This window comes from Palaemon carinicauda, chromosome 30 (assembly GCF_036898095.1).
Source record: "Palaemon carinicauda isolate YSFRI2023 chromosome 30, ASM3689809v2, whole genome shotgun sequence".
Classification (NCBI taxonomy): domain Eukaryota; kingdom Metazoa; phylum Arthropoda; class Malacostraca; order Decapoda; family Palaemonidae; genus Palaemon; species Palaemon carinicauda.
Genome location: NC_090754.1, coordinates 85,148,567 through 85,159,231, shown reverse-complemented (window position 1 = coordinate 85,159,231; position 10,665 = coordinate 85,148,567).

Below are 10,665 nucleotides of genomic sequence, written 5' to 3'. Positions count from 1 at the left end.
GACCCTCTCTATATATCGACTTTACAGCCTAATTGTGGTAACTTCTCTACGGTATTTACCCTGCAATTGTATCTGCGAAGATCTGTCATCCAAAAGTCCATTTCAAAATACCAGACCCGAGAAGTCCCTTTCTTCATTGGGTAACTGTGTTCTCATCAACTCCACAGTGATAAAAGCTGATCTTCTCTTAGCCCCTAAAACTCAGGATACGAGAAAAATGCTTCCTCTTTGGAAATTTTTGTCAATACATAATTTCAGAAGATCCAGAATTTATGGGTTTGTTTGGGCATAGGGTGTTTATAAGAAATTATCTGAAACAAATCCAAGAGGTACATCAAGTTTGTGTGCCACACATATGGAGGGAAATCAAGTACAGTATAAGAGAAGGATCCTCAGCAGAGGTTTCATGACGATCATCTAGCTCCTTCTCGAGGGTTTTATCCCACAAGCTGAGTGGCTGGTTTGTTAGTCTTCTCCTTTCGCATATGTAAGCATGAACTGTACGTTTACTTGGTTAAAGTCACTTAACCCTTGCGATGCAATTATCTACTTTTGTTTTATGCACTAGTATTAGTCCTTGGGAACCACATAGCAGCCTCACACCTTTTTAGGGAGTTGCTGTGGTTCATAAGACCTTCCCACCTCCTTAGACTCCTGAAAGAAAGTGGGAATTAACAGATACTGCATTCTTTCGAGTAAACATTGTTTTCAGTATTGGTAATGGTTCACAGAGAGGCGACCTGTTGTCAGCAAATGAATTTAGCATTGGAGGTGCTATGAAGGGTTCTATGGAGCCTGAATCTGTGGGTTTCCCTTATGAACAATGAGTCTGTGCCTTGCAAGTTCATACACTGGGCCAAGTGCAAGGCAGACAATACTTCTATGGCATATTATTTCGTATTGAATTCACTGTAGGGTACAAAATAGGGTTTTCCTTTGTCAAAAGCTTTTTTATTTAGAGATTGAGAAGCCAGGAGCTATGATGATAGTAGCATGATGACTATAAGGTAAGATTAATTGAAATAACAAAAGCCTGGAAGACAACCAGACTAAAACAATAAAAAGGCTTTTGATACAAAATTATAAGCCACACTTTTTATTTGCTTTTAACATTTCAGTGTGCAATCAGAAAACAAATTAAAGAAAGGCTGTTTCATTGTAGCATAAAACAATGTCTTTGAACTTTCAACCCTTAAATATTGGCTGGCTTATAACCTATGCCCCTCCCATAAAGGGTTTTTAAATCTAAGGGGCAACACATATGCCACTGATATTTTACAAGTCATTGAACTAATTGTTATTCCATTAGCCTCAATCATTTGGTACCTTAAGCGGAGGTAACTTCTTCAAAAGATTAATCTGAGCTTATAATATAGACAAAATTTAAACATGATATCATGTGAGAAACTTTCCCTTGTCAGCATATACATTCTATTATACAGTATTTCATCAATTTTTGTTGATAAAAATAATGGAAAAAATCTGTTTGTGAAAACATTAAAGAAAAGGCACTGACAAACAGTAAGCCACAGAATATCAAGATGAAAAAGATGAAGAAACATCAGACAATACTAAACCTTAAAAGCTGAATAAATCAATATCTACTCATGTAACTTTTTCTAAAGTAAATCAAAACATAGTGTAAAAATATACAGTACCATTCAGCAACATTATAAACATGAAAATCTTTCATCTGAAAAGATTGGTTGCCTTCCATCCTACCCAATATCAGAGTCAGTATGGCCCCCTTTAATCTGAGATCATATACTCTAGTAAAAAAAAGATATCAAGGTCATGACTTCTAAGAGCCCCACCTTATATAAACAGATAATACATTTTGAATCTTGGTAATACTATAAAATTTCTTTTAAATATGCCATCTTAGAATCTATTGTGAGCTCGCCAAACAAACTTAAGACTATTAAAAGTATTTTTGGCAAGAGATTGGGAGATCGTAAAAATATAACTAATCAAAGAAAAGTAAATTTACACACAAAAAAGAAGTATAACTAATTATCAGGACAGGAGTTGCTTGACTGAATGATCGGAATTACCAAGAAATACTGTATTGTATAATTTCTAAGGAAAAGTACAATTTAATGACAATGGTGGGGCAAAATAATTAAAATAACTAGTCACTGATTAGGGATGAGTAAGATCACCTAAATCACACACTGACAATAATAGCAAGGCAAAGCAATTTAAATATTGTCACTAACAATGGTATGGAAAATTAATCTATATTATCAATCATAGGACAAAATAATTAGAAGGGCTAATGGTGATCAATGGACATTCATATCTTTCCCCTTTATCAAATAATTTGCAATAATTGCATACTAACCTAAGGTTTAATATCAAACCTCTAGACTTTAACATTCAACCCAAAGATTTCTGATATCGTGTGAGAAGTTAGATCTTAGGTAAAAAATAGTGCTAATTGTTGTTTCTTTAGATCAAACCACTCTTGTGCTGGTGTGAAATTGTACTACAGGCATATCACATTATAATTTTTATAGATACAGTACTGTAGTGTGAGAAACTTTTTAGAAAACCTTCTAATCAATTATGTATTAAGTGGATAAATCAAACTTACAAATAACTATCTACTTATAAAAAACATACTTGGTTATCAAACTTGCATACAGAGAAGTGATAATTCAAAGTGAGACTTGTTAGGGAAAGGGCATCTTAAATACTGTACACTATGATATTCAAAGATAGGCAATAAACATTTTTCTGTAAAAAAAAAAGAAAAGAAAAAAAAAGGATACTTTTTTTAAGCTAAACAAAACAAATCCAGTAACATGCTACATGTAAAGCTATGAGAACAATCTTTTCATCATTTATCATTCGATACATAAAATGCAATAAGCATAATAACAAAATTAATGTACACTTCAAGCATTAGAATTGACAAAAGTTTGCCCAACCTGCCAACTGGAATAATCAATGTTGTACTGTAACACCTTTCACAGTGGTTAAAAATTCATATGATAATCTTCAAAGTGGAATAAATAGTGCATTTCATATATAATAAATTTACATCAGGTGCCTTTCAAATGAGAAACATTTAAATCCAGACAATTTCACAAGTAAGGAGTACTAATGACCTAAAATACTCAATGGGACACTGCTGAAGGTATTCCCTATTCTTATAATCATCCTTCTCCTCCTACGACTATTGACGCAAAGGGCTTTGGTTAGATTTCACCAGTTGTCTCTATCTTGAGGTTTTAAATTGATATTTTTCCCTTCATCATCTCCCTGTAGGCCTGGGTCTTCCAACTCTTCTAGTGCCTTGTAGAACCCAGTTGAAGGTTTGGTGAACTAATCTCTCTTGGGGAATGCAAAGAGTATGCCCAAACCATCTACATCTACCCCTCATCCACATATGGCACTCGAGTAATCTCTCTTATAGTTTAATTTCTAGTCCTGTCCTGACATTCAACTCCAAATATTCTTCTCAGAGCTTTTTTCTCAAATCTACAAAATCTAATGGATATTGTTTCATTGTCATTCCCTATTCCAAAAGACAAAATCTTTGTATATGCAAAGGAACAAATGGGAGGCAGGTAGAGGACAGCAGGGAAGAAAGCAGTGTAACTCATATAAAACTAACTTAGTTGCTGATCTTAAATGGATGGTTTACCAACAGGGCAAAAGTAAACACCTATAATGAAGCAAGATTAAAACTTTAACATAAAAACTAACACTAAACTTGAAGTCTGGAACTTGAAGGTTCTCAAAACATTTAAATATTAAACAATAATTGAGGTAGCCTTGCAAATAGTCTCATGCAAGTAACCCAGAAAAGGCATGATTATGTAAGCTAAACAGATTTAGTTCATGTTGATTCTGCAGACATAATTGTGTATGAAGAATCTCTTTCAGAATGCATAATGGAACTTCAACTGATCTGTGCAACTCAGTAAATTTCAAAACAAAAATGCTAAGATATCCAAAAATTGTCTTGTACAGTATATTGAAAATGAAAGAAAAAATACAATTTGACCTAAATCAGGGCTGACAATAAAAGGATAAGGTTAGATTACTAATCTTTGGGTCATACACATAGATAGGATGCAGATTGTCAGTTTACCTCCAAGGTGGATCCCAAGAAAGAACTTATGGATGTTTTTGATTGATGGCACAGTCTATTTAGGGCAGACTTTGACATTCTAAAATTGTCAACAATTTATCTGGATATAAATGCTTCTTCTGAGGCAGTTGGCTGACTTTGCGGCAGAAGATGAATGTTAATAAAATTCACCATTAATTTACATTATATGTCAAAAGAGTACAGTACTGTACTTCTTTCAGTTTTATGTACACTTCAGCTATAATAGTGATATTACTCAAAGCAGTGGCTTTTAGTGACGCTTATATTAAATGAAATTCATGGAAAATCTGTAATACTGAAATATATACAAAAGATCCTCAACTTACATACTTATTGGGTTCCAAGAATCTGTTTGTGAGTCGGATTTTGTTAAATTTTTGCTTAGGGTAGGCCTAACCTGACCCATACCTACAAATTCCAGCTACAAAATTTAGCAAATAGTCCTGTTTCATATAAAATAAATATCAGTTTATTGCAAATGTCACTTTCTTTACTGTATTAAATATAATATTGTTTTATTATAGCATATATTTATCTTATTACGTTATACTTTACAAAATTTGATACAATATCCGAGATAAATTATTTCAGTTGGATTTGTATTTGTATTTCCGAATACTATACATTATTTGTAAGTAGAGGACCTTCCTATAAAGTATTTATTAACCCTTACCTGGGAAAGTATGTTTGCTCTGTACAATTAATTTTTTGCAGTAACTTCTAAACACTAAAAAGTAAAAACAAAATCCACAGCCATCAATGACTAGAATCCAAAAACTCAAAGTAGCAACTCTTTTGATCAAGGAGTGATTTTTTTACTAATAGCTTGAACAATTGCTTTAACTTTTCCTAAAACCATGTTCCCTTGTAAGTTCACAAAAACAGGTTCGGCATACTAATAACTATAGGGGGCACTCAGTAAAGGGCACACCTACTCCATGGTAGCTTATTCTTTGACCTTGACCTTGACCTCAACATGTCTTAATTGGTATGGATTTTCCTACACTCAAATATGAACAAAGTTTGAAATCTCTGTGACAATGATGTCCAAACTTATGGCTGATTACATAAATTGGATATTTTGCTTGACCAAGACCTTAACCTTCCAAAATTTAATCACTTCCAGCTTTTAACACAACAGTTAATCCCTACAAGTTTTATTACTCTAAGATTAAAATTGTGGCCAGGAAGCTGTTCACAAACAATCATACACACACAAAATGAGGTAAAAACATAATCTCCTTCCAACTTCGTTGGCGGAGGTGATTACAGAAGTGTAAATACAAAGTATTGTACATCAAGAAAGTAATGTAACTAATTGAAATAGATTTTTCCCTTCATCAAAATATAAAAATATGAAGTACAGCATATGTAACATAAATAATTGAATCTTTACAAGCTACAATATTTGGAAATACTGTACAGTACATACTTTTACAAATAGCAAATAAGCTTATCTTAGTTTGTGATATGCTTCCCCCTTGTGGTTTATGCTTGAATATTCATAATAATGACTAAATATTATCAGTGTATTCTGCAAGTCCTTATGATGTTAGAAAGGTGATATTTTACTCTTATGATCTGCCTAAACTTTCATTAGCAACATATTTCCCCACATCTTGCATTTTGAATTGAACTTACCATCTTTCGTGATTGATTACAAGGCTAAAAATTAATAAAATAAACATTCAAATTTGAAAACTACTGCTCTGATCAAGGGATGTAAGATCTGATGATCCATGTCTTCTTTCCCACCACTATCTTTACATTAAGGGGTCAGTAACCCGATACGCCCTCTCCAATGCCTTCCATCAAAGTCATCCTCTTCCACCAAACCTCTTCTCTCCATATCATCTTTCCCCTTATCTCACCATCTAATTCTCATCCTCCCACTCAATCTTTTCCCCTCTAATGAGTTCCTCCCAGGCCCTCCACACTCACTCCTCACCATCTATCCTCACCATGTGCCCACACCATTTCAGCCACAACACTCTTATTACCTCTGTAACCCTTACTACGCCTGCCATTCTTCTTATTTCCTCATTTTACAATCTTCCAAGCAGTGATGTTCCCATAATCTACCACATCATTCTCACCTCTGTTCTCTCAAGTTTTGCTTCCTCTTTTCATCTACGATAACAAGAATTGTGCAAATAAGAAAGTGTAGGTACAGTTTTAGCATACCTTAACATTAAATGAATGCACATTACTTACAACTGTTTTACACAACAAAATAATACAGAACATCTGATTTACATAGCAATGTAACCTACTTCCCATCTTCTCAGAAGTTCTCGCACAATGTATTGTATTTAGTTTGGAACGTTTTCTACATGAAATACCTGTACATAATATTTACGCATCTATACTCCGATAACGTTAGCTATACAAACAATGTCGAACTATTCGTTTATTAGTGAATTCCAAATTTAAATACTGTATCTATACAGTACTGTACGCGTACTGATCATCAAAGATAGCAACGAAAAACCTAGGATCCCACAAACTACTATACAGCACTTCTATAATTTCTTTACATAAATTAACAGAAAGTAATAAATTTTCTTTATTATTTACAAATATATTACGCATTGTCATTATTTATGAACATCAGAACAAACAGATTCTATTGCTCTGAGTAACAGGTCAACAGCCTCAACATACATGAGCTCCCTCTAATTATTTGATATAGCACTTATTATTAGGTGGGACTCATTAGCTTTACAAAATATATGACATATTAAAGTAATTGAACAGAAATAATGCATACACTTTACCAGTAAAACTTCTAGATTTCTTTAAGATTAATCAATTAAAGGAATGGAGCTTTACCAGCCTAATGACTCAAATTTAACTCCTACAGAGCTGGCCTGAATAAATTCAGGAGACATAAAATATATAATTGTAAAACTAATTGATGAAAAAATAAGTTATAAATTAAAACCTATGATAAACAGAAATTGAAGTTTTATCTATTAAACCTGTGTTTCTTAAAAGCTTTAAAATCTTAAAATAGAGGATAAAATGTCAGATAACACTTGTTAACCAAAACGTAAATCTCTTTGTCTTTTAAAAACAGTACATTCACAAAAATATGATGCATGCGTAAAAGTGTCAAACTTATTTAAGAATACAAGTGACTCACAACAGCACAACAGAGCTCATATTCTTATTTCAATAAAAACAAGCATTCTTTCATTAACAAACCTTGTGACGTACAAAAATTTGTCTACTATTTCGGATATTGTAAAGCAGTCTTTTTTGCATGGGGGCATTGTGCACAGATGTTTCCACACTGTTGCAAACTTTCTTGGTGGACTATACAGTACTGTACTTCGTTGACGCTTCCTGTCTGGCATTCACTAAGATGTTAAGACATAATTTTAACTAAAGTTCAATCTTGCAGCAAATGTTTTTATAGTGAACAGGCTGACATAAGTCTCTTTTTATAGTTTATATATGAAAGATCTGTTTTAATGTTGTTACTGTTTGTAGAATAATTTATTTTAACTGTTCATTACTTCTCATAAAATTTATTTATTTCCTTTCTTCACTGGATACTTTTCAAGGTTGGAGCCGTTGGGCTTATAGCATCCTGCTTTTCCAACTAGTGTTGTAGCTTAGCTAAGAATAATAATAATAATAATAATAATAATAATAATAATAATAATAATAGCTAAAACAGTACTGCAATGGGCATATAAGAGATCATTCTATGATAAAAACATTGGAAAAACAGAAATTAATAGAGTGATAATAAAGAGAAACTGGAATGCTTCAAAAGAACAATTTATGGAACACATAAAAGAACTTTAGCTATACTGGTTAAGTTGTTGGATTAGAAAATGGGTTAAGAACAGAATATGGAATGGCTCATGTTTGTAGATCATTATCACTTAACTGATACGTGAAATCTCTAGAAACAAAAGTTACTGTATACGAAAATCTCCTGCTACGATACGACATACGAAGATATTTTTTGCCTCATATTACAAAAAAATACTCAGGATACAAAACAAAATTCTCTGAAAATTTCAAAATTTACACGCACAAACGTGACTCCTTATGCAAAAGAATCATATTACGAAAGCCACTCCGGAACAAATTAATTTCGTATCCTGAGGTATCACTGGTATTTAGAAAATAAGGGGATAAAGTGGTACAACAGATTAAAAGACTGTTGGATGTGTGGTATGAGACTAAGGTGGTCAATCAGTGCTAGATCCTCAAATCTATTGTTTATTCATGGGGCAAAACATTCAGTAGTTAGCTATGGATAGTTTCATATAAACATGACTAGTTCTTCACAGCAGTTTTTAAATATGTAGAAAGCCAGTAAGGTTAGATACAAGAGCTGGAATAGATGGCTACTGGCCCAGCATATACTGTATATGGATAAAACAGGGCTGTTTTTGCTCCCATGCAGTGATTTCAGCGTTTGCATTAACCATTGGAGAATAGTTAGGTCATCCTGTGTTAGGAACAGATACTTATTCTTGATGGACATTATTTTCAAAAGCATTTGTAAGCACTCAGGCAGGACCTTGTGATGGACGATTTAAGGTACTGATAAGTCAGAAGTAAGGGAGGAAGTCTGCCAAGTGTAAAAAATAGATAAGCTATGGAGATTTGAAACTCATCTTATGACAGAAAGTTACAGTTTAAAAGATAGATTACAGTAAGATTAAATTTGTGCGCATTGATGTATTATATACCTTAAATTATCAAGATTGTTATAAACCTAGTGAATTTTATGTACACTAATCTGTCTATACACTATGAAAGGTTTTGGCCTATATAAAGTTGAACAAGTGGTTTAGAAATGAACATCCAATGAAGGAAAGAAGTGGAGTGATAATTACTAACAGAGTAAATTAACTAGGCCATTTAATTGGTACATATTTTTCTTACTCTGATGAGGATTACCTGAAGGACTTCTTTCAATTATATGAAAAGTCATGAAAGAAAGAATAAAATAAACGACGCACTTTAGCTTCTGCTCTGACTGGATAGCACAAACGCAGATGAAAAATAGACAAATTATAAACCAAGTTGATTTGATTTTAGTCATCAGCATTGCTATATAATTAGCAATATTAAAATCTATACATGAACAAGAATCATTAATGTCTAATTTTGAATTTTTCTTTCCTAGATTCACTACAGTTATGACAAATGAAATAAAGGGTCGTGCATTAATTACTTCGTCACACTCCCTTCTTATCAAAGCCAGTTTGCAAAGACAAGGGACTTGGTCTTATATATATTGACTTTAAAAAGGACCAGAGCTGAGAAAACACCCTTTCCGTATTATTAATTATATATAGTACAGTTTCACTTAACCTTTTATAATTTTACTGAGACAGACTGCTACAATAGATCTTGTTTTAAAGTGAATACATTTTCTCAAAAAAATATAAGAGCATAAATATTGTAATATACAGTCAAAACTTTGGGCTATTTAGGATACTGTAATGTCTTTATGATCATCGTACCCAAAGACAGCGTTCGGTAACTTCAAATGGACTTTAATCACTAACATAACATGACTAACTCATACACAGACTTACCCATCATTCTGCAATATAAGCATACATATTAAGCAAAGTAATATAACATAGGAACACAATCATAGATACATAAATATTTGAGACTAAAACTTGAGCTTAAGTAGAAAAGTGAATACAGTACATACAAATGTGTCATTTGTAACACTTCATAAAACGCAAATAGACAAGTTAACAATGTTATTAAGGTTCAAATCAGAGGAACAAATTTGTATCATTTGGTTAGTTTCTACCAATCTTCCACCAAACTACAACATAAAGTTGGACACAGCAATTTCTGGCACACCTCGCCCTGAAGAAGTGCACCCTGTCACACCCTTACTAGGCAGCGAGTAACCAAACAGTTTTGTAGGGAGATATGGTAGAGCTGGAGGGTGGGTCTACACACAGGAACTTGTTGCGAGTTAGGGACTTCTTCAGAGCGAGGTGTGCTAGGAATTCATGTGTCCAACTGTACATACCAAAATACACCAGAATAGATGACAACACTTTTTATTTTATCTGTTTTGTTGTGACATCCCAACTATATGACTCTAAGCACATCTTCGACACAAGTTCATTATTTTCAAACAAATTTTCACATATAAACTGTAATACTATACTTTAGTACAGTAGTTATAAGATCATATACAGTACTGTATACTTTCAAGAGCAAGCTTGTTGGTACTTAAAAAAAGTGAGCGTATCCATGAAATTAATTTTAACTCACCCCGAATATTCCGTCTCTTTGCTGCCAAGTGTCTCACAATTAGAAACTTTTTTATAAATCTACCCTCATTTTTCTCATGAGCCTACTATATAGGAGATGGAACATTAATCATAAATATTTGGGAAGTAAAAATAATAAACATATAATTTCTGGGTCGACCTGTGACGGCCGGTGAAAAGAGTCCTTCTTTACACTTTTCTGATATAAATCTTCCAAATATACCAGAGAAAGATAAAAGCATGGAATGCAGAGGTTACTACCCTCGC